The 25,769-nt window shown below is 43.2% G+C and overlaps 1 protein-coding gene across 8 annotated transcripts in view; it reads left to right on the plus strand.

Moving 5' to 3' along the window:
• Positions 1 to 25,769, plus strand: part of zgc:172136 (uncharacterized protein LOC566376 homolog) — a 114,462-nt gene that overhangs the window by 12,038 nt on the left and 76,655 nt on the right. For 3 of the 8 annotated variants that reach the window (XM_048536597.1, XM_059648734.1, XM_048536600.1), the window contains exons 1-2: positions 23,389 to 23,535; positions 24,964 to 25,056. The exons of 2 other annotated variants lie outside the window; for them this stretch is intronic. The gene's annotated coding sequence lies outside the window, so the exon portion shown is untranslated. Of the gene's footprint in view, positions 1 to 23,388; positions 23,536 to 23,832; positions 23,896 to 24,963; positions 25,057 to 25,769 lie in introns of those variants that run through there. 3 more of the 8 variants (XM_059648735.1, XM_048536598.1, XM_059648736.1) reach the window with 2 other exon arrangements.

Below are 25,769 nucleotides of genomic sequence, written 5' to 3' on the forward strand. Positions count from 1 at the left end.
TGGGGCTGGAGGCACTGGATACTGCAAATGCTATGGGCCCTGACAACATTCCTACAATAGTATTGAAGACTTGCGACGAACAACCTGCCTCTCCCACAGCCAAGCTGTTCCAGTGCAGGTACAACACTGGTATCTACCCGACAATGTGGAAAATCACCCAAGTATGTCCTGTACATAAAGAGAAGAACAAATCCAACCTGGCTAATTACCACCTCGGTCTACTGTCGACGATAATCAGCAAAATGGTGGAAGGTGTCACCAACCATGCTATTAAGCAGCACCTGCTCAGTAATAGATAACAAAGTGTGAAGCCGGATGAACACAGCAGGCCAAGCAGCATCTCAGGAGGACAAAAGCTGACGTTTCGGGCCTAGACCCATCATCTGAGGTGGGTTCTGTGAGGGCCACTCAGCTCCTGATCTTCTTACAGACTTGGTCCAAGCATGGACAAAAGAGCTGAAGTCCAGAGGTGAGGTGAGATTGACAGCCCTTGATATCAAGGCTGCTTTCAAGTGAATATGGCATCAAGGAGCCTTAGCTAAACTGGTTTCAGTGGTTATTAGAAGGCAAACCCTCCGGTGATTGGTGTCATACCTGACACTGAGGAAGATGGTTGTGATTGTTGAAGGTCAACCATCTCAGCTCCAGGACATCTCTGCAGGAGTTCCTCAGGGTAGTGTCCTAGGCTCAACCATCTTCAGCTGCTTCATCAATGACCCTCCCTCCATCATAAGGTCAGAATTGGGGATGTTCGCCGATGATTGCACAATGTTCAGCATCATTCGTGACTCCTCAGATACTGAAGCAGTCCATGTTCACATGCAACAAGATCTGGACAATACCCAGGCTTGGGCTGGCAAGTGACATTCACGCCACAGAAATGCCAGGCTATGACCATCACCAATAAGAGACAATCTAACCACCACCCCTTGACATTCATTGGTGTTATCATCACTGAATGCTCCACTATCACCACCCTGGGTGATATTAGGGATCAGAATCTCAACTGGACTCACCACAGAAACACAGTGGCTACAAGAGCAGGTCAGAGGTTAGGAATGCTGAAGCGAGTAACTCACCTCCTGACTCCTCAAAGCCTGTCCACCATCTACAGGGCACGAGTCAGGAGTGATGGAATGCTCCCCACTTGCCTGGATGGGTGCAGCCCCAACAACACACAAGAAGCCTGACACCATCCAGGACAAAGCAGCCCACTTGATTGGCATCACATCTACAAGCATCCCCTCCGTCCACCACCGACGCTCAGTAGCAGCAGTGTGTACTATCTACAAGATGCACTGCAGAAATTCACCAAAGATCCTCAGACAGCACCTTCCAAACCCATGACCACTTCAATCTAGAAAGATAAGGACAGCAGATATATGGGAACACCACCAGCTTCAACTCCACCTCCCAGTCACTTACCATCCTGACTCGGAAATATATCGCAGTTCCTTCACTGTTGTTGGGTTGAAATCCTGGAATTCCCTCCCTGATGGCATTGCCGATCAACCAACAGCTGGTGGACTGCAGTGGTTCAAGAAGGCAGCTCACCACTGCTTTCTCAAGGGCAACAAGTATGGGGAATAAATGCTGGTCAGCCAGTGATGCCCACATGCCTCAAAAATGAATAGAAAAATAGTCTTCAAAATCTAAAAGAATTGCCTGGTACAGAAATCCAGAATATGACAGAAAAAAAATACTTTGAGACATCGAACTACAGCACAGAAAATGGTCCTTTGACCCACCACAACAGCCTCACTTTTCTGACACCATTTTCCAGCACTTGGCCCATTGCCCTGGCATTGCAAGTGCATATCTAAATGCTTCTGAAATGTTACGAGGGTTTCTGCGTCTACCACTCTTACAAGCAGTGAGTTCCTGATTCCAACCAAACAGATGAAAAGGTTTTCCTCACGTGTCCTCTGAACCCCTTCCCTCAATCTGTGCCCCCTTGGTCATTGATCCCTCTATCAAGGGGTAAAGTTCCTTGCTGTCCACCCTATCAATGCCTTTCATAATTTCACACATCTTCATCACATCCCTCTCAATCTCCTCCGTTGTAGAATCATAGAGTCATACAGCATAGAAACAGACTGAACGATCCAACCAGTCCATGCTGAGTATGTTTGCAGACTAAACTAGTCCTGCCTACCTGCACCTGGCCCATATCCCTCCAAACCTTTGCTATTCATGAACATGTTCCAATGTATTTTAAGTGTTTGCTGGTACCTGCATCCAGCACTTTTTCTGGCAGGTGATTCCAAACACAAACCACTGTCCGTGTAAAAAAGTTGCCTGTCATGCTCTTTCTAAATCCTTCTCCTCTCATGTTGAAAATATGCCCCCTAGTTTTGAACTCTTTCCCCCCTCACCCTCAGGAAAAGCCCCTTGTCATTCACTTTATCTATGCCCCTCATGATTTTATAAACCTCAATAAAGCCACCCTTCAACTTCCTACACTCTGGTGAATAAACTCCCACCCTTTCCAGTTCCTATTTTTAAAATTCAAACCCTCCTGATAATGTCGTAGTAAATCTTTTTTGAACCCTGTACAGTTTAAGAATATCCTTCTTATTACAGGGTGACTAAACTGCGCACAGTACACCAGGAGGGGATCTGCTATAAGGAAAATGACCCCAGTCTATGCAATCTCTAATTTTGTTTCGACAGAGCAGCCATCTCCCATGATGGACATTCAGGAGACCTGCTTCCCCAACCGCCACCCCCAGCCCAATAATGGTATGGGGCATCACCTCAAGGTTGGCAGCAAAGAGTTCACTTGCAAATTAGAAAATTAGAGGTCCTACAGACAATCTAAGGGACCAACTTCTAGGTTCAGCAGGAACAATATCCTCCAAAATGGTCTTCCACAGATAATTGAACCTCCAGGGAGAAATGATTTACAGGTAATCAGAATCAAGGTCGACAACTCCCAGCCGAAAACTTACCAATCTTCCCAGTCAGAATAAAATGGCTTTTGCAAGAGGTTTGTAACCTCCAGGTTGCTTACGTTTGTGAAGTCAGAGACCTGGAGACAGTAGGGTAGTGGTAAATAAATAAAAAAATCCGGCCGGGAAATGTTCTTTAAAGTAATGGTTCTGAAAAAGTTACTGTTGAAGTTGCATTAACTCCGACTGATTGTGTCACAGGGTCTCTGGGTGCAGAAACTAGATTGTCTTGCACAATATCTTGATGGAGATAGTCACAAATCTCCCTGGTTCTTGACAGTTGCACCAACAACTTACAGTGACAATAGTTTGTACCATCTACAAGATGCACCACAGCTACTCACTGAGGCTGCTTTGAAAGCACTTGACAACGTCAACATCTCTAACATCTAAGAGGACAAAAGCAGCAGATAAATGGGATCACCACCAACAACACAAGTTCCCCTCTACGTCACACACCATCCTGATTTGGAAATATATCACCATTACTTCAGTGTCGCTGAGTCAAAAACCTGAAGCTCCCTCTGTAACTGCACCTGAGGTGTTCCTCCACTACATAGAGCACAAAAATTTAAGGCCTCTACCACCACCTTCTTAAGGATAATTAGGGATGGGCAATAAATGCTGGCCTAGCACAGATTCCACGAATGAATTTTTAAAAAATTATATAGAGCATTTTACAGCCACTCGATATCTCAAAGCATTTTATGGCCAATGAGGTAATGGGAACTGCAGATGCTGGAGAATCCGAGATAACAAAGTGTGGAGCTGGATGAACACAGCAGGCCAAGCAGCATCTTAGGAGCATCTTTCTGATGAAGGGTCCAGGCCGAAAACATCAGCTTTTGTGCTCCTCAGATGCTGCTTTGCCTGCTGTGTTCATCTAGCTCCACACTTTGTTATCTCTAGGAAACGAAGCCTCCAAATTTCCATACAGAATGTGACAATGACTGGGTTATCTGTCTTTGATGAGGTTGATTCAGGAATGAATATTAGCCTGCATCATTTGCAGATAACTCCGTGTTCTTCATCAAAATAGTGCCATGGACTCTTTTACCTTCCCCCAAGCAGGCAGAGGGGACCTCAGTCTAACATCTCATTTCAAAGATGGCACATCTGATAGTGCTGCATCACACAGGAGCAACGGCCGGATGCACTCAAGCCCTGAATTGGAACTTAACCATAGAACATTGTGACTTAGAGGCTGTGGAATAACCGACAGAGTCCCGTCTCAAATACAGAAATCAAGGAGAAAAACCATCAACAGGGCATTTGGTTTTCAGTTTCGTTCAATACTTTAATTGTTGAATTGCTGAGCAACATATTTGCAGCAACGTCTGATCACTCATTCGTGAAACACAGCTGCTATATTCATATGTCACTCCTACAAGATTTATAATTACTCTGTTGTCATACTTTAAAGATCAAAGTTACAGGAAAGAAATAGCTAAATCTGGAGAGAGGCCTGGCCAAATGAGTTGAGTTGTTCATACTGTTGAAGAAATGCTTGCTGTAGAATTGCAGCATGAAGGTGCACAGTGTGCCTGATACTCCTTTCTGCTATCACACATCTTTATTGTGGGCCTTCTATGTTGCTGCTGCCCATTTCACTCAGCAGGGCACACAGGGACTGGCGGAGGCAGGTAATGCTTTCTTTTCAGCTTGTGTCAAAAATAAGACTTCTATCATAGAAACACAGGCATCAAGCATCAAGAATGACTTTGTTACCCTAGTATTTATCTGTCCATCTCGAATAAATTAAAGCTTGCTGCTTCACGTTGCCCTACATCATTTCCCCCAGCCAAATAGAAAAGTGTCTAGAGCTTATCACATTGCTGTCAGTGGGACCTTGCTATGCACAAATTGGCTCCTGCATTTTCCACAGCAGTGACTGTACACCTAAAGTACTTCACTGGCTATAAAGTATCCAAGCATCCAGGAGTATGAGAGACGCAGTGTAAAGACAATTTGTTTTACATTTTTCATACTTTTTATTTCTTCCTCGGTCTTCTCCCCATTGTCCTCACTTGTACCACCCATTCAGAGCCGCTCTCCAGCCATTGCTAAGCAGGTACCTCCATGGGACAATTTTGAATGCAGGTTTTGTTTCTTAATTGTAGCCAGTTAGTAGCCTCAGTTAGTACCTGACATGGTTTTCCAATTTTAGTGAATATTTTCTTTGTGCCTAAAGGCACCCAAATGGTTAAACATTGTTCATGATGCACACAGGATTGAAATCAGCTTGTGCCCCCAGACACGCCCTCTCCTTCCCCACAGTACTGAAACCATCATTCTTTATGACATATTTTATCTCAGTCTATAATTGTACAGTATAACCTTCAATTTCATTCCTATCATATATTTAACCAGCTTCCCTTTGAAGGAAATGTTTAATACAGTGTTGCATACTTTCAGTGGGAGTTTTCTCCAACTAGCTACACTGTGTGGGAACACTTGATTTTTTCAATCACTAATCTTGTTCAAACCTGGTTAATTTGGAACCTTTGAACTTTTAATTCTGAACTCATGGTTAATAGCTTACTTGCATCTGAGTTTTCTGTGCCTCTCAGTAATCTAAAGTCATAAATCTCACCCTGACCTGAACATTTCGTCTTTGAAAACAAGCTGTTTTACAGTTTTCTATTCCACATTCCTACATCTCCTATCGACATACAGCCTCAACTCCAATTAACCTACGCTATGTGTAATTATAAATGAAAGTCTCAGAATCAGTTACTGAGGTTTAAGGTGCAAGGGGCAACGTTTAAAGGTCATGCATGAGGCAAGTTTTTCACACAGAGGATGGTGGGTGCCTGGAACTCGCTGCTGGGGGTGATAGTGGAAGCAGATACAATAGTGACTTTTAAAGGGCATCTTCACAAATACATGAATAGGATGGGAATAGATGGATATGGTCCCTGGAAGGGGAAGGGGTTTCAGTTGTGACGGGCGGTATGTCGGCACAGGCTTGGAAGGCCAAAGGGCCTGTTCCTGTGCTGTAATTTTCTTTGTTCTTTGTCTAATTGTTACAGTTGGGAAGTTGACCATTCAGTCTGTCATGTTGCTACTAGGTCTCTGCATGAGCATCTCACTTAACTCAAAGCATTAATTCTGTTTCTCTCTCTACATATGCGGCCCGACCTCCTGAGTTTCTCCAGCACTTTCCATTTTTGTTTCTGATGTCCAACAGAACAGTCTAAAACACAGCACCTCCAAACACATTTGTGCTGCACTAAAGTGACAGCTTTGACGATGACTCCAAATGCTTAATGTCTGAAGTCAAGCTGACACCTTTTGGCTGTTTCAGAAACTCATTTACTGTTCAAACCCTCAAACTGTTCTAAGCAAGTGATTTTATATTCCCCTGACTGTCACAGTGAATGTGCAGAATACGTCAAATGATGAAGTTATTTGTCTGTAACTTGCATGTGATAGCTGCACATATAAAATATAACTCTGGTAAGCTAAACTGCCGCCATGAGCTGATATTTAAACCCAGGAAGCCTTGTGCTGCGAAAAGTTTTGTCAATACTAACTGGGAGATAGCAAGAACTGCCGATGCTGGAGTCAGAGATAACACAGTGCGGAGCTGGAGGAACACAGCAGGCCAGGCAGCATCAGAGGAGCAGGTCAGTTGACGTTTTGGATCGGGACCCTTTTTTCAGAAAAAGGGTCTTCAGAAGAAGGGTCCTGACCCGAAATGTCAACCTTCCTGCTCCTTTGATGCTGCCTGACCTGCTGTGTTCATCCAGCTCCGCACTATGTTATCAATACTAATTGGTCGTTGCATTTGAGTTTAATAGACATGCTATATTGCCCATAGTGTCCAGGGATGTGTAGGATAGGTTGACTAGGGGTTATGGGATAGGTTGGGGGCTGGAATGCTCTTTACAGGGTTGTTGCGGACTCAATGGGCCAAACGGCCTCCCTCTGTACTGTATGTCGCAGGACAAGGGTGTACGGCCAGTAGAAAAAGAAATGTCATGCAAGTTCCATGTTATGGAATTAAAATTATCAATGCACACCCAGTCATTTCAGATGAGATAAAGAGGTACTTATTTTCTCCAAGGGTAGTGAATCTCTGAAATTCTTTACCACTGAGAGACGTCGAGGCTGGGTCATTCATGACTGAGATAGACAAAGTTTTAGTCAATGAGAGATTGAAAGGTTTTGAGGATAGAGTGGGTAAGGGAAATTGAGATTATCAGATTGGCTATAATGCAGCAGGCCCAATGGGCTGAATGGCCTAACTCTACTCCTCTGGCTTATTGGAAACCTGGGAGTAGTTGTATGGTTTCTCACCATACACAGGCAATACCTGCATTGTGTAACACACAATACTATCAATAATAAAAGAACCATCCTCTCAAAATTCAAGTAAGTGTGGAAATGTCATCACCAGTGTCCTAACAATCTATTTTTGTGAGGGTAATTGACCATAACAATATACATGTATGATTGTAACAAGAAAGAGAAATAGGAGATCTATCTGTGTGTTTGATTTTGTGCTCCTTTCATTGAAACAAATTGGCATCTCTTATCATGTTAGAAACCCAGACTGATCACATAACTAATTGGGAAAAGTAAGGATCATCATTTAACACAGCATCTGTAAATCATGCGGGCAAATTGTTAACCAACCAGGAAAACTGGGATGTCCAACAGTTAATACTATTTTAATTGTACTATTAAAATTAAAGGTATCCAGATGGGGAGGCATTGTTTGATACATATAAAGAGAGTCTTTACATTTTGTAAGTTCAATATGAACCTTTGATTCTTATTACGTAGAATCTTGTGCGATCCTACCATGTGGAAGCAGGGCATTTTAGCCCATCAATTCCACACTGATCCTCCAAAGAGCATTCCACCCAGACCCACCCCCCTACCCTACAACCCTGCATTTCCGATGGCTAATCCACCTAGCCTGCACATCCGTGAACACTGTGGGCAACTTAGCATGGCCATTCTGCCTAACCTGCACATCTTTGCACTGTGGGAGGAAACTCACACAGACATAGGGAAAACATGCAAACTCCACACAGGCAGTCAACCGAGGCTGGGATTGAACCTGGGCCCCTGATGCTGTGAGGCAGCTGCGCTAACTACTGAGCCACCATCCCCGTCAGGGGGTCTCTTTCTTAAATTTCGTTTAATTCGTTTAATTTAGTTTAATTATTTTGAGAATTAAATAAATAGAGACTTGTGTTGCCCTGAATAGGCTTTGCATGTAAATTAATCAGTTGGAAAACGTGGGTGATTTGCTGTTGATAGTGGTTAATAAAGGAAAACAAGTACCACAGGTGATTTGGTAATGGGACTAAAAAAAAATTCTGAAAATGCTTCCAGACGTAAAAAAGAGAGAAAGAAACCTAGGATTCTGGTCATTGGTTGGGAAGGAGGCAGACATTTAGAATGTTGCATTCTGTAAGTCAACTTAGTATTGTGCAGAAGATTGGTGTCGCATTTCTTTCTTCATCAAACTGGCTTCAGAATGAATTGATACCTGTCAGTTGGACCAGGAACAGATTCGTTCAAATGTGCACTGTTTAAATAGACCACACCTCACTTTTAAGTATTTTCTGTAATGCTTCCCATATTAATTTCCAATGTGATACATTTATCTCTTGGAAATTAACATGATCTTAAGCATAAGCAAAAACTAACAAGTCATTGCAGTAAAATGCAGTATATATTGATTAAATTTTTTATAGATCATCGTATGGATATGAAAATTTATGTTTTTAAAGTACTTTGCTCTGACATTGAGCTTATCTCAAATTATACTCATACCCTGAACATCTTTAATGATATCAGTGTGTACTTATAGTGTAACCAACGAGATGACTGTAATCATTCTTAATCATCAGTAAAAAATGTTGTTTCCCATTTTAGGGAACCATTATTCCCTGTTTGGGCTGAGACAGAGCCTCTCCCCTAATGGGATCCAGTCTGAGGACAGTTGAAGTTGTCTCAGATCAGTGAACTCATCTTTATTACTTAAATTATCGAGTAAACACAAAGCAGAAAGGATTCCCTTGGATCAGCATGTATTAATGATGTTGTAAACTCAGTGGGAATATTTCACCTGGTCAGTGAGTGTTATTGACATCATAAACACAGTGGGAATTAACTTTACGCTGGTCATAATTTTCAGTAAATCGTGAACATGTTCTAAAGGAACCTATTTCCGATGCTGTGGGAAACAGTGAACGTGACAAATCTTCCCATGTGGCATTCAGGATTTATCTTCCGTTATAGTGGCACTTAAGCTGCGTTTATGATACTGAACTGCTTCAGATGGCAGGACTCTGTACTCTGCTCAGCCCCTAGCCTTGTGTGAATCACTCTATTTATATTGCGGAACGGAATCCCTTGCACTGGCAGATAAACACTGAAACCGTGCTGTTGTCCAAAAGTTGTGATTCATGTCTGCATGCCAGACATTTGTTACATTACAAGGAAGGTTGGCATAGCCTGGCAGTTGTGGGAATGGAAATGCTGACGTGGTGCAGAAAGATCTGTAGTATTACTCATACAGTGGAGTGGGAGGTCATTCAGCCCAACTTATCTCTGGTAACTCTTTGCATCAACTATTTAATTAATCCAACTCTTTTGTTCTTTTCTTTTGGCACAGCAAACATTCCAGTTCAAACATTCACCCAATTCACTTTAGATCATTCCTGCATAATCTGTTTCCATCGCCCTTTCAGGACCTGTGTTTCAGATCATAACAGCTTGCCATGTGAAAGGTATTCCATCATGTTGCTCTGTTTCCTTTGCCAATTTCCTTCCAGTTGTGTCCTCTGGTTACCAACGTTCTTGCCACTGCAAATATTTTCTCATTATTTGCTGTATCAAAACTCTTCATGTTTTAAACCTCTATCAAACCTTCCCAACTCTCTCTGCTATAACAAGAACAATCTAGTTTCTCCAACCTCTCTGTGTAAGTGAAGTCCTTCAGCATTGATAGTATTCTGTAAATTTCTAATGCACTCTCTTTAAAGGCATCTTTAGACATCTTCCCTGCAGAATGCTGCAGCTGGACTTTGACTAATACTATATAAAGTCAATCACAACTTCCTTGCATTTTATTCCTTTTTCATCTCCACATAAAGCCAATGGAGGATGTTGGCTGGCTCAATTGGCTGGGATGGCTGGTTTACAATACACAGTTACACCAGCAGCATGGGTTCATTTCCTGCAGCAGCTGAGGTTCCTGTGAGCAGGTGAGGAGAGCCTCAGGTTAACCACTACCAGTCATCTCTCTGCCTCTATCTCTAATTCTCTAGGGCTATGACAAGTTCAGCTTCTCTACAAAGCCAAAAGATCTTGCATGTTTTTGTTTAGCCGCCTTTTCAGCTCGAGCAGCCTGTCCATGACTACGAGAAGCAACATTTACACTGCAGGGTCTGCAGTCGTACATGTGGGCGTTGTTTTTCAAGCAGTCAGGCTGGTATTGCAGATGGAAGAATGCTGATCATTCTGTAAAGCAAATGTGCCATCGGTTTCTTCTTCATAGTGCTCTTGTTGTTAGCAGCTTAACAAAAGGAGTTGAAGATTGTATTGCAACCTGATACACAGCTCAGAGAGCCAAACTCTCATGACATAATAGTTAAAGCCCAATGGATGTGTCATTAAAAACTGCTGATATATTATTTAGCTGTGTTAAGATAGAAATAGGCCATTCGGCTCCTGGAGCCCGTTCTAGCATTCAGTTTGATCATGCCTCATTCGTAGCTTTATCTATGTAATCCTCAAGACCCTTGCCCAAAAGAGCCAAAATCTTGCCTTGAAAGTATGAATTGTTTCATATCCTTACAGAATCAATGAATCACAGATATGTTATGGCATCAGAGATAATGGGAACTGCAGATGCTGGAGATTCCAAGATAATAAAATGTGAGGCTGGATGAACACAGCAGGCCAAGCAGCATCTCAGGAGCACAAAAGCTGACGTTTCGGGCCTAGACCCTTCATCAGGGAGGGGGATGGGGGGAGGGAACTGGAATAAATAGGGAGAGAGGGGGAGGCGGACTGAAGATGGAGAGTAAAGAAGATAGGTGGAGAGAGTGTAGGTGGGGAGGTAGGGAGGGGATAGGTTAGTCCAGGGAAGACAGACAGGTCAAGGAGGTGGGATGAGGTTAGTAGGTAGCTGGGGGTGCGGCTTGGGGTGGGAGGAAGGGATGGGTGAGAGGAAGAACCGGTTAGGGAGGCAGAGACAGGTTGGACTGGTTTTGGGATGCAGTGGGTGGGGGGGGAAGAGCTGGGCTGGTTGTGTGGTGCAGTGGGGGGAGGGGATGAACTGGGCTGGTTTAGGGATGCAGTAGGGGAAGGAGAGATTTTGAAACTGGTGAAGTCCACATTGATACCATATGGCTGCAGGGTTCCCAGGCGGAATATGAGTTGCTGTTCCTGCAACCCCTTCCCCTACTGCATCCCTAAACCAGCCCAGTTCATCCCCTCCCCCCACTGCACCACACAACCAGCCCAGCTCTTCCCCCCCACCCACTGCATCCCAAAACCAGTCCAACCTGTCTCTGCCTCCCTAACCGGTTCTTCCTCTCACCCATCCCTTCCTCCCACCCCAAGCCGCACCCCCAGCTACCTACTAACCTCATCCCACCTCCTTGACCTGCCCGTCTTCCCTGGACTGACCTATCCCCTCCCTACCTCCCCACCTACACTCTCTCCACCTATCTTCTTTACTCTCCATCTTCGGTCCGCCTCCCCCTCTCTCCCTATTTATTCCAGTTCCCTCCCCCCATCCCCCTCTCTGATGAAGGGTCGAGGCCCGAAACGTCAGCTTTTGTGCTCCTGAGATGCTGCTGGGCCTGCTGTGTTCATCCAGCCTCACATTTTATTACTATGTTATGGCATATTTGGCTCATTGTGCCTGTATTGGGTATTAGGAGAAAGAAAGAGTTCCAAGTCAGCCAAAAACATTCTATGTTGCACAGAGCAGTTAAATGTGACTATTCTTTGGAAATGGAGCAGAGTAGGAAGAAGTCGAGGGTGAAGAAGGGAAGGAAAAATAAAAGTAAATGTCTGGAATCAAGAAGAACAAAGAAGGTTAGGAACAAGAGTCAAGGGGAGTTGTATGATTGCAGGAAAGAAATAAAACCTTTGCTACAAATTAAATAAACTGATTAATCTGATATATTGATTACTCATTTCCAGTTTTGGCAAAACTAAAGTTTTAGATGTTTTGGATTTTCTTGCTTTATGAAGGATTTCATAATCATTTAGGATATAGTGTATATTGGTATAGAATCAGAACTATTTCTCAGTATATAGTAAATATTAGTTCAGTAAATAAAATCAGAATAAATTCTCAGTATAAATTACATATTATTACATAGATTGAGAATTGTTTCATATTTGTATATAGAAGCAAAATTCACCCTCAACAAGTTTTAAAATTATTCAGGGTCTTGTGTTGTCTTTGCAGCTTTGCCCAAAAGGTTCATAAAATTAGAAATGCTTTTTGCTTTTTTGGATCATGAAGCAGTTTTATTCAGATCTTTTTCATTCAATTGAGTCCCTTCTTCACTGAAGAGAACAACAGGTAGTTGAAGAGATATAGAAACCGCAGATGCTGGAGAATCTGATGAAGCGTCTAGGCCCGAAACGTCAGCTTTCCTGCTCCTAAGATGCTGCTTTGCCTGCTGTGTTCATCCAGCTCTACGCCTTGTTATCTCTTTTATGTTATCTCTTTTAGATGAAATTCTCTGAGAGGCAAACAGAATTTTAATAGAAAAATACATTTATTTTTAGTAAGTCAGTGGACGTTTATTCCCCAGTCCCACAATGTTTTTCATAACACCTAGCTTTCCATTCCAGTGTTGTATGTGGGCGCTTCTCAGTTTATACTAGAATTGCTAGTTATTCGATGTTTGTCAGAATGACGGGATTTAGTTCCTGTTGATGTTTTTGCTGGGACAACGTGTAGAAGACAATCGATAGGTAATTTTCATTTTGGAATTCATTAATGATCCTAATTGATTTTAGTTGATTAATCTTCACAGCAAAAAGTTGTCACCTAATAAACAGCAGATTAGCAGTGCAGTAAGCATGCTAACATAAATCAGTAAATATTAAGCAATGTCATGTTAATTTCAACACAATGGGAAATCGGGGATGGCAGATGCAGAATAGTTTAGGGGTAAAACTTTGCTATTTCCATTGATGTCAAAGTATGCTGGAATTTTCCCATGGTTTACTACTGTCCAGGTTTCAGCGCATTGGCAGCTGATCATGGAATGTACTGTTGCTAAGACGACAAATAACCTCAATTGAAAAGTGCCAACCTCTTTATATTGTAGCAAGATGGTCTGAAAGCTGCTTTGTTGGATGATGTAATGCGATGTATGCAAACTGAGCAAATGGCGTAATTCTATTTAGAAAATCTCCACTGACTCCCCAGGGCTCAGCCAAAACAGTAAGGCCTTCAGGACAATGTTCAATACTCACCATAAAGTCAGTCCTCCCACAACAGGTGTACCTGCCAGAATGTTTCACAAACAAGGGCAGCACAATAGCTGAAGCAAAAAATGGGTCTATTCTATCTGAAAGAAAATGCTTGGCGTGTTTCACACAAAACCACATCACTGCTGCTTGGATAATTAACGACGGCTGAGAAATATGACAAAATCCATCAATCAAATACTGCATAGGAATGATTAACAATGCAAGGAAGACTGGTTGATTGCTTAGTCAGGAATGATAACATCACTGATCTGATGCAATCTACTTTGGAAGGTGTTTTCCTCCAAGTCACTTTCAATGATATTTTCAAATTCCCAGCTGTGTAGCTTTGGCACTGCATTCACCACACCACAGCCACAGTGACTAATTTTCACAAGCATACTTCACCTCCACCTCTGATGTCTGCGACTTCAGTAAAAGCTTTTCTTCCCATTCACCCTAGCAGTTCCTCTTGGTTTGGTTGCCATGTCCAAGGGACACTGATTAGAATATCTATGGTGCTATATCTGTAGCTGTTCTTCACAGGATCTGACTACTGCTCCCTGCTCTACTCTACTGATATGGCTCCTTTGAGGATTCTGTTTTAATGAAAGTCTTTCAAATCCAATTTGTGTGAAGCACAGTCAAACAATTCTCATCAACATGGTAAGGACGTAGTTTGTATTTTACAAAGCACACTTCTAATTTTAGGCCTGTGTTAGCAATGTAAATCAGAAAGTCCTAAGTTTGATTCCCAGCCTGTGCTGAGTTAAATAAAGCACTTGTCTAATTTTGTTTAGGCCCGTTCCCATACCTCTTTCCCTGGTACACTGATGATATCATTGTTGCTGCTTTCTCCTCTCATTTGGAATTGGAAAAATAAATCAATTTCACAGCCAATTTCCATTCTTTACTCATTTTCATCTAGTCCATCTCTAGCTCTTCTCACCTTTGACTTCTTTGTTACAATTTCTTGGGATGCACTGTCTCCCAATATCCACTGCAAACCCACCATCTCCCACAGTTATCTCGCTTACACCTTCTCACGCCCTATCTCCTGTAAAGTCTCCATTCCATTCTCCCACTTTCTCTATCTTCAGTGCATCTGTTCCAATCATGTCACCTTCCGCCACGCTGCTTCTGACGTGAATTCTTTCTTCCTCAATCGAAGATTCACCGTCATCTCAGCTGTAACCAAGCCATTTTCTGCCTTGAATTCTTCTCCTCACTCCTAGAACTACAATTGTGTTCCTGTGACCTCACTTTCACCCCAGCAGCCTCTACATTCAAAGGATCATCCTCTGTCATTTCCAGCAGGATGTCACCACCAAACCTATCTTCTCCTGTCTCTCAGTGCTCCAGAGGGATTGTTCCCTGGTCCATAACTCCAGCACTTATAAAACTACCTCAAAGCCCCTCCGTAACACCTTCCTCACACTTTCACCTTCTCTCTCCTCATTGCCCAGGGCCAAACACATCTTCCAGGTGAAACAATATCTTACTTGTACTTTGTTCAGTTTAGTCTACCGAAGTTGCTGATTACAATGCAGTCTCTTCTGCACTAAAAAGAATAAATTCAGACTTGGTAATTGTTTTCTGGGACACCTCTACCTCTATAAGGCATTGTTGTGCCTTCTTGACTGTTGCGTCTACGTGGGAAGTCCAGGACAGGTTGTCAGTTATTATCACTCTGAGGAACTTGAAACTCTCCATCCTCTCAACCTCAGCATCATTGATGTAGGCCTGATTGAACCCGCCTTCACTACACTCTAATGCTCCAATTATTCATTGAATGAAAATGTTGTTGTACTCTTTTTTCAGTAAAATATCATTTATTTGAAAGATTAAGGGAAGTTCATAAACTGCTTATAATTCAACCACAAGAGGGAACAGTGACACCAATTACTGTTTGATATCAAAACCAGAGTCTGTGAATTATTAATGCTTGTGGAATGACAGATCTCAAAATTTGCAACTTTATTTTCATATGAATCATTAAAGGCAAAATGTTTACATGGGAGATCACTCTCATACTGACGTCACCATACCGTCCTTTAGACTGTGAGAGCTATTTACTCTCAATTTCAGACGGTGACTTCAAAGGTCAGCTAAAGCAAGGAAGAATTCCCAAGGTACAATTCGTTGCATAACTGGAGATCTGAGATTAGGTTTCTGATTATTTTTTCAAGATACATCAGTACAATTCAGGGGGAACTGACCAAAATCATGCAAATGACTGGGGGAATTTAAAACTAGTTATACCCAAAACAATTTGCATTATTGTTTTGTGTCATGCTTTATGCTGTTTTGATATCTCATACATTGAAATTTACTGGAATTTAGACCCAATCATGAAACTAGCTGTTAATGGTCACTTTCAGTGTGTTAATAAAAGTCCTTTTGATTATTTTTCTGAAGTATGCCAATAAGTACTTTTGAAGGGGAAAATAAAGGATTGGTTATGCTCAACAATCTTACCTGACTGGGCTGGTAATGGAAGATCGACTTAGAGAGAAATTCTCAGGTGTCGGTGTTCCATGTGCCTGCTACACTTGTCCTTCAGGTCTTGGCATTCATGATTTTGGAAGATTTGGCAAGTTGGTGCAGTAGACCTGCAGATATGTCAGTGTTAGAGGAAGAGATAATGGGGTGTTACTAAAACGCAATGCTTTGTCCTGGACAATGGCAAGCTCTAGGATGTTGCTGGAAATGGTTGCATCCAAAGAAGTGGTAAATAATTATACTCCTTGACTGTTTTGCAGCATTTATATAAAGCGATGGCTTTGAAATGTCAGGAGATGAACCACTCACCACAGGATACTTAGCATCTGACCTATTCCTGTAGCTTTATTATTTATGTGGCTGGCCTCATTAGCTTTCTGGTCAACGGCGACCTTCAGGCTATTGATAAGGGGAGATTAAACAATGGCACTGCCTTAAAAGCCAACAGAGATGGCTTACTCTCTTTGATCACAGATGCCTAGTACTGTTGCCATTTATGAGCCCAAGCCTGAATGTTGTCCAGGTCATTTTACATTTATAAAAACCGAAAGAACTGAGGATGCTGTAAATCAGAAATGAAAACAGAAAACCCTGAGTTCCGACAAAGGGTCACCAAACCTGAAATATGAACTCTGCCAGACCTGCCAAGCTTTCCCAGCAACTTCAGTTTTTGTTTCACATTACATTTAAGTTTTGTGCCATGTTTTATCAATGCAGTCAGAAACTGCTTCATAATCTGAGGAATTATCTGAGTGGAACACCAGCAAACACCCATTTTATGAAGAAGCAGCTGTAGATGCTGGGCCTTGATTTGAAAATGTAGAACTGTTTTACTATTTTGTGACCACAACATTGATATTTTGTTTTGATCTTTCATGGGAGGTGGGTGTCACCAGCATTTATTGCTAATCCTTAATTGCCCTTGAGCTATGGGCTTACTGGCCCACCTCTGAGGGCAGTTAAAAGTAGCTGTAGTTCTGAAGACAGATGTAAGCCAGACCAGGTGAGCACAGCAGTTTTCCTTCCTTAATGGCAGAAGTGAACCAAATGGGCATTTACAGCAATTGATGGTGGTTTCACAATGACCATGATTCCAGATTTGTTGACCGATTTTAAATGGCGCTATGTCATGGTGGGATTGGAACCCATGATCGCAATGCAAGAGCCTGGGCCTCAGAATTACCACATTGCCATCGTGTCTCCATTCAAAAAGTATGTCTGTTTCAGAAGTGTATACATTGGCGTACCCTTTGAAGAATGCAATGGTCATTCCACTTTAAAAGCAGTCTAGTGTACACCATCATGAGGAAGTATATGATGGTTCTGGATTGCTACACTACTCATGTTGCAGCACAACTGCATAGAATCCCTACAGTGTGGAAGCAGGCCATTCGGCCCATTGGGTTTACACCGACCGTCTGAAATGCATCCCATCCAGATCCACCCCATTCCCGAAACCCTGTATTCCCACTGGCTAACCCACCTCGCCCGCATATCCCTAGACACTATGGGGCAACTTAGCAAGGCCAATCCACCTAATCTGCACATCCTTGAACTGTGGGAGGAAACCAGAGCACCCAGGGGAAACCCACCAATACACATGGAGAATGTACAAGCTCCACACAGACAGTCTCCTGGAGGGTGGAAATGAATCTGGGTCCCTGGCGCTGTGAGGCAGCAGTGCTAACCACTGAGCCACCGTGCCACCCCATACCAGCTATCAGATCATGAGAGATTTTGCCTTCATCTTAAATAACTTGAAATCAGAAAAATATGCAGAAAACACTAAACAAAGTAAAACAACCAGATTTTTAAAAATGGCTGGACTTGTCACACCTGACAACAAAGGCTCATTCTGTAGTGACAGTGGAAAGTTTGTTCCAGGAAGTGACCAAATCTGAGACACCAATTAAACTCTAGCCCATGGGGAATGTATGAATTAAATGTTTAGATATAGTTTCCCCACAATGTTTGTTTGATAACAGACAAGCCCATTGATGAAATGGAGAACATGTGTTCCTGGGGGTTTGGGGGACATCTCACCCATGAGTGACAATAAATTTAAACATGTCAATGTTTCAAGTTGTACGTTTTCTCACTGAAACTATAAAGAAATCCGGGGCTGCCGCAATTTCAGTAAACAAAAACACCCCTCTGTTTTACAAAGGCACGGCCCATAAAAGTCGGAACAGTAAAACAAAGGACACATGAAATTAACTAATAATATGATTGTCTATACTCTAATCCTTGTGGTTTCCATGGTTGCAGAAGGCCTTGAGAACATAAGTGGACAGTGTGCTCCTGCCTCAGAGCCATCTGAGTGTAGAGTTTACAATGAGTGAGAGGCAAGGCAGGCCAGATTGACCAGACAGACCCATAACCAATCCAGAGCTCCAGGAGTTTACTGTGAAACATAGTCATTCTAGCCCGCCAATACTGTAAAGATTAAAGATGTCCTCTTGCAGAAACTCTCATTACTGCTCAAGCCAGCTTGAAGAATGCCCCAGGGCACAGTAAAACTAAACACATTGACTGATCATCTGGCGACCCAACACAGCACTCAGATTCTTCCTTTGATGACACTGTTAAAAAATAATCTGCAGAGGTCTGTGAGTGTTATCAGAGTTTAGCTTTTGTTTGGTCATTTTTTTGCACCCTTCACTTCACTTCCTCTCCCTATGTTAATATGTTTCTGTTTGAGATGCCTTTCAGTCAAATCCAAACACACTTTTGTCACCTTCAAAGGGTTAATAGTTGGCAAATAAATAAGCAAGGTTGACTGTGGATTTCAAAATTAAGTGTGACGATACAATTAGTCATGGCACATGCCAACATTCCAATGGTGTTGTGCAATGCGTTTTCATCTTTTGTAAACTGTGCCATTACATAAAAGCACAATTTAGTAAAGCAGCATGTAAAGTAAACATATGTAAGATAAACTTATGGATAAGGAAGGTGTTAAATGTTTTATTGTCTGCTGCAGTTTTTTTTTCTAAATTCCTATCCAGTCTGTGAGCCTGGTCAATTTTTATTAATAGTACACAATATACTCTAGGGATTAAAGTGTAAGGTTTCTGAATGTGCACCATGAAAAAATGCTCAGCCATGATCAAATTCAACAGTGGAACATGCTTCAGCCAGCCGAATAATCAATGCCTGTCCCTTTGCTGATCTGTTTTGCCAATATTATGTAACAGGCCACTCAGCAAAGCTGACCTCCTTTCTACTATTCACACCTATCATTAGCGCCTATTTTGTATCTCAATGTTTCCTCTCCTCTGATGAAGGGTCTAGGCCCAAAACGTCAGCTTTTGTGCTCCTGAGATGCTGCTTGGCCTGCTGTGTTCATCCAGTTTCACACTTTGTTATCTTGGATTCTCCAGCATCTGATCATCACCTCCCTTGTCTTTTGAAAACCAAAAGAACTGCGGATGCTGTAAATCAGGAACAAAAACAGAAGTTGCTGGAAGTGCTCAGCAGGTCTGGTAGCATCTGTGGAGAAAAAAAAATCAGAGTTAAAATTTCAGTCTGGTGACCCTTCCTCAGAACACTTCCTCAGTTCTGGTTTTGTCCCTTGTCTTTTTCTTTGGGCACCATCCTTCTCTGCTCACTCTGCCTTTCAACTTTGTCAGCCGCACGAAAGCCAAATTTACCAGCTCCCTTCTGTTCCATATCAGAATTCAAACTTTAACTCAGTTTTCCTCTAATGTTCAAATGTTTCCCTTTCCATAGATACTACCAAACCTGTGGAGTTCTCTAGCACTTATTTTTGTTTTGGATCTCCAGCATCTGCAGTATTTCGCTTTCATTATCATATTAATCTGTGCTTTAAAATTGTATGACTATTAACAGTTGACTTGCTTAATTTTTATAAATGCAGTCATGGTTGAATGACTATTAATTATTTTAATTGAGATGGAACAGAATTAGATTTAAGGTTCCACTAAAGTGTCTTTTAATTCCACCCAGCTCTGTAGATAATCAATGTCTGAGTATCACCTTCACATTCTTATGTTATATCCAAGTCAATTACATTTTTTTGATAGCCATTTGTTAACGTAATTCCAACATTCATGAATTGTCTCTAATCCTGAGTCATGTAATGCCGTCAGTATAATTAAGGATGGCAGGCAGGATTAATTTGATGGAGTATTGATGTAATTATAAGTGCCCAACCCAATTTCAAACTTTCTTTTTCTCTATGAGTAATAGCATTCAAATGTCCTTGTAGCTCAGAAAGTAAGGGAGAAGGTTTAAGCTAAAATCCCATGCCAATACATCTAATTCTAACTGGAAACAAAAACCCAAACTCGATTACTTGGTCAGTGGAATTTCTGCCATATGTAGAAAGTCTATCAAAGGGGCAGAATTTCCTGAGAAGTGGTAATTAAAAAGCTATTCATGAATTTTTAAAAATTATTATATGACATGCGGACTTCACCCAAATGATCAGCAATTACAAACCCTGACTGTCAGAATGCAGGCCCATTGAATCCACACTGACCCTCCAAAACCATGCCACCAAAAGACTCACCTCCCTACCCTATCCCTGCATTTCCCTTGACTAATTCACCTAGTCCACACATCCCTGGACACTATGTGCAATTTAGCCTGGCCTATTCACCTACCCACATATCTTTGGACTGTGGGAGGAAACTCAGACAGGCACAGGGTGAATGTGTAGACTGCACACAGACTGTTGCACAAGCATGGAAATGAACTGGGTCCCTGGCACTGAGAGGCAGCTGTGCAAGCCACCAGGCCAACCATTCTCTAATGACCCCTTGACCTGAGTGACTTCTAGATCAGTTCAGAGGGCAGTTAAGAGTTAACTGCATGAGCTTGGAGTCATGTGTAGGCCAGACCAGGTAAAGATGGCAGACTTCCTTCCCTAAGGGACATTAGTGAACTAGATGGCTTTTAATGACAATCAATGACGGTTGTCGTGGTCACCATTATGCATTAAGATTAAAATACAATTCCAGATTTATTAATTGAGTTTGAAGTCGATGAACTTCTGTGAAGCTGATTTGAATCTGTATCCTCATGAGATTAGCCTTAGCTGTGTGGTTTATTTTTCGAGTGTATTTCCCATGATGCTATCCTGGCCATTTGTCTGTATCTTTATGTGCTTATTTACTGATATTAATTTTGCATAAATGTCTTGCCAACCTCATTAACAAATGGCCTGTGCTCACGGTACTTACTTGCAGTTTGAGCAGTTTCTGAGAATTAAGTTGGGTTTTTTTTCAGCCCGAAAGGTTTTTTGTTAGGTTTTTGAATGGATTTCTTTGAACTAAACAAGGCATTAATTATTGCACCCAAATGATAATTCTGCATATTTTCGAAATCATTTTCAGTAATTTACGATTAAGTTACTCTAGGCAGTGGATTGACCCAATTTGTTTGTGACAAACCAATTTTCAGATCTAATATAACTTATGAAGAGGTCTGCGTGTAAAAACTCAGAAAATTCTGCCCCAAACAAACTCAGTTGGCCTGCAACAGTAGATTACTTAACCAAGGTCAAAGATGTTAGGTGTAAGCAAACAGTAGTTAGGAAGCAGGAACCTCTAGGCCCGAAGCGTCAGCCTTCCTGCTCCTCTGATGCTGCTTGGCCTGCTGTGTTCATCCAGCTCTAAACCTTGTTACCTCCCAAATACTTTCTTTCTGTGACCCCATTTTGACGCTTGAAAATTGTTGTGGCCCTTCAGTGAGAACTGTAAGAATTGAGGAGGGGCCTGACAGAGCTGGGGCCTTATTAGAGCAGAACCCCAGTTAATATCATTAGAGCTGCATGGCAGCCATCGCTGCCTCAGATCTCGTGATCCCCCACTTCTATCTTCTTGGTTTTTGTGAAGCCCAACACTAAATTATAAATAAAAGATTGATCTGGTTAAAGCAACACAGGATGAAGTGCCTGCAAGCTTCCAGCTACTGGATTAGGCTACAGTCTGACTCAATTTGGGCTTGGCTAGTTGTTTATGATGTATGTAGAAAGGAGAAGGCTATTGGTACAGCAATGACTTACAGAGCGCTGCAGATTGCCTGTGCCTAAGCATGGATGATAAAGCATTCCAGACAATCAATTCCATTCCCTAGCATATTTTCTTTGAATAAAATGACCCTGTTGCCTGTGAGAAGCGATGGCTTAGGCCAAAGGACAGCAATTTGGATCCAGTGCAGCACAGCTCATCAAGCGAGCTGTGAGGCTACCCTGACCACTTTGTCCACACCATGACTGTGCAACTGAAGATGCAATTCAGTCGAAGTACAGAAACCTCATGCAGAGAGATACATCTCAAACCCAAACTCCAACAAAGTAGTTCCAGCAGCTCTCTCTATGACATGGTCCAGATTAGCAAAAGTAATGGGCTTTTATCATCGTACTGCTGAAAGGACGTCCTTTGACATCTTGAAGCTGGCACTATTTTCTGTTATGCTGCTTAGTCAACTTCCAGGGTTCCCCCTGCTTATCTCAAATCCACCCATATCCTCATTGAGTGGCATTCCCAGGGAGGTATACTCCCCCAGATCCTCTGAGGATGGTCGAGCAGCAGCAGCTCATAGAATACTCCAGGTCTGTTATTTGAAAGTCTAGCTCTCAATTAAATCCGGATTCTGGGAGGCTCAATGGCCAGTCCAGCAGGGGATTTCCCCATTGCTAACAATCCTGGCAAGGCAGACTAGTGACAGCCCTGAAGCAGGACCGTGTGTGTGTGTATGTGTGTGTGTGTGTGTGTGTGTGTGTGTCAGAGGGAGAGACTAGTGACAGTCCTGAAGCAGGACTCGGTGTGTGTGTGTGTGAGTCAGAAAGAGACCGGTGACAGTCAGGAAGCAATCTGTATTTCTGTGTGTGTGTGTGTCAGAGGGATAGACTAGTGACAGTCCTGAAGCAGGACTCGGTGTGTGTGTGTGTGAGTCAGAAAGAGACCGGTGACAGTCAGGAAGCAATCTGTATTTCTGTGTGTGTGTGTGTCAGAGGGATAGACTAGTGACAGCCCTGAAGCAGGACCGGTGACAGTCAGGAAGCAATCTGTATTTCTGTGTGTGTGTGTGTGTGTCAGAGGGAGAGACTAGTGACAGTCCTGAAGCAGGACTCGGTGTGTGTGTGTGTGTGAGTCAGAAAGAGACCGGTGACAGTCAGGAAGCAATCTGTATTTCTGTGTGTGTGTGTGTGTGTGTGTGTGTGTGTGTCAGAGGGAGAGAGTAGTGACAGTCCTGAAGCAGGACTCGGTGTGTGTGTGTGTGAGTCAGAAAGAGACCGGTGACAGTCAGGAAGCAATCTGTATTTCTCTATGTGTGTCAGAGGGAGAGACTAGTGACAGTCCTGAAACAACCTGCCCTTCCCTGTGTGTGTTGTGTCAGAGAGAGGGACAGGGATTGGGCCATTCTCCTCGCCAGAAGAAGCACGCGATTCGTGAACGTGCCCGTCACAAAGCGCGTCCCCGACCGCCCACAGCTCACCTCCGGCGTGGCCCCATTCACAGAATGTTGCAACATTGTGTCTGCGGCTCGGGATCCCGGCGTTCGCAACATTGTGTCTGCAAACTCATCAGGAGCCAGTGCTGGGGCTGAACGAACTGGCGCCGGCCTCACTTTTGCAGCCGATTCTGTGAGTTACCGAGTGTCCCATACCCTTTACTTTCTGCCTGTCTGTGTGATTATGTATGTGTGTGTGTGTGGAAATGCCTCTCCTGTTCCCTACTGAAGGCAGTGCCCTGACACGGCCCTTTCCCTTCCCAGCTCCAAGGCTCCGCTCCGGGACAGGGCAGCAGCATCTGATCCCCGACCAGCCCTTTTCATGCGGGAGGGGACGGGGAGGGTTTGACTGATCGGGAGCAGTGTGTCGCTGCGGGATAAGGACCGGGGGAAGCTCTCAGTTCCCCAGTGGTCCGTTCCGTGGGGGTGGAGGTCAGGGTTGCTCCGAGCGTGGGGGATCCGTGGACATGTCCCTCCTGTTACTGGCTGCTCAGTGAGTTACAGGCAGCAGCGATCCGCTGAGGAATTCTCCCATATTTGGGTTTGACAAGCTCTCTCACTTGTGATGTTTATGGAACTGTATTTATTTTTAAGTCCCTTAAACGGACGTGTCAAAGCGAGTTTCAGAATGCAGCGTGTGTGTGTGTGTGTGTGTGTGTGTGTGGAACTGCAGTTTGAGAAGGCTCCTCTCTCACATTTTGTTCCAGTGTGAGTGCAGTAGACCGAGCTGATCCCATTTGCCGTGGTATCTTCGGCGTTTGACCGTCTCTTGGTGTTTTATTCAGGGAGTGTGAAGAGATGGTGTTTCTGAAGTCGGGAGTGTGTGTGAGCGGAGAATCTTTATTCAGAGCAGCCAGTGACCCTTGGGAGCTGGGAGAAACCAGCCGATTGTATTTGGCATCCCCCCCCCCGCCCCAAAATTCGTTCAGGTTTCTAGAAACTAGGATTGAGTGAATTCCAGGGGATCGCGTGGTATGTTGTGCCGAGCCCCCCTCTGGAAACAAATGGGTTTGGGCGCCTTTGTGTTTGTAAACTCGCAATTTCATCCGTGTTTGAAGGAAGGCAAGCTGTTTTTCAGCCAACACTAGATCATTTCTGATCAACACTTGCTCTCACAACCATCACAAAACAATCTGTCAGGTGATCACACAGAACATTTGCCCCCAAAAAATGCACTGGGCTGGGCCAGGTCCTTCGATTATGTTAAAACACATAATCACCACCAGAAACACTGAAATAGTTTCCAGTCTCACCCTGCCAGCTGTTGTGCGAATGTGAACGATGTTCTCCGCCCCCCAGTGGGAAGGGGGTTCGCTTGAGCGAGGAATACTGTGTTCTCTGAAGGGGGGTAGAGCCCCCCGCCATTCCCCAGCTCCATTGGCGTTACTTCGCCGTTAGTTTCCCCTCTGAGTGTATCCACGCTCGGTCTGAGCCGCGTTAGACACGGGAGAGGGAGTTCTGCGGAGCGCATGCATGTTATTTTGTGTTCTGTATGCATTCTGCCGTGGGATGTGGGAGTCGCTGGCGAAACCAACATTTATTGCCCTTTCCCCTCTTCTAGTTTGAGTTGAAAGGCTTACTGAGGACCTTCCAGCCTTTACGCCACGCCCCTCCCATTGCTATGGGCCTGGAGTCACATAAGGGCCAGACCAGGGTAAGACTTTCATTCCAAAAGGACGCCATTAGTGAGCCAAAGGGCTTTTTTAAAACCACAATCCATAATAGCTTTAAGAAATTGCTGGAGAAACTCAGCAGGTGAGGGTACGAAGAGTCACCAGGACAAAATTGGGTTCCATCCCTGAGTACGTTCGTAAATTGATTTGTATGTATATCTGAACACGATAGAGCACGACATAAAATGGCCATTCCTAAGTGCAATGGGGTTAAGATCTTTAAAATTCCCAGTAAAATGGGATCTCGTTCATAGGAACTAGCATTCGTTTGTAAATCAGGGAGTGCCTGCAGATTGAAGAAATTGGGACTGTTCTCTTTGGAGAGAAAGCAGCTGAGAGGAGATCTGAGCGAGGTGTTTAAAATCATGAGCCGGCTGGATGGAGCAGACAAAGAAGCAGTTCCCCCTGACAAAAGGAAAAGGGAATGTGCAGGCGTAGATTTAAAATGACCACAGAAGTGAAGCCAGGGTGATGGGAAAAAATTGTTCCTTTCACCCAGTGAGTAATGAGGGTGTGGAATGTGCTACCTGGAAATGTGGTGGAGGCAGATTCAATTGAAGTATTCAAGAGGGCGTTTGATGGTTATTTGGATAGAAATAGTGTATGAGGAAAAAGCAGGAAGGTTAGTGCTAAGTAATGATTGTTTGAAGAGCCAGTAAAAGCATGATGGGCCAAATTGCTATCTCCTGTGCAG

This window comes from Stegostoma tigrinum, chromosome 9, assembly GCF_030684315.1.
Source record: "Stegostoma tigrinum isolate sSteTig4 chromosome 9, sSteTig4.hap1, whole genome shotgun sequence".
Lineage (NCBI taxonomy): Eukaryota > Metazoa > Chordata > Chondrichthyes > Orectolobiformes > Stegostomatidae > Stegostoma > Stegostoma tigrinum.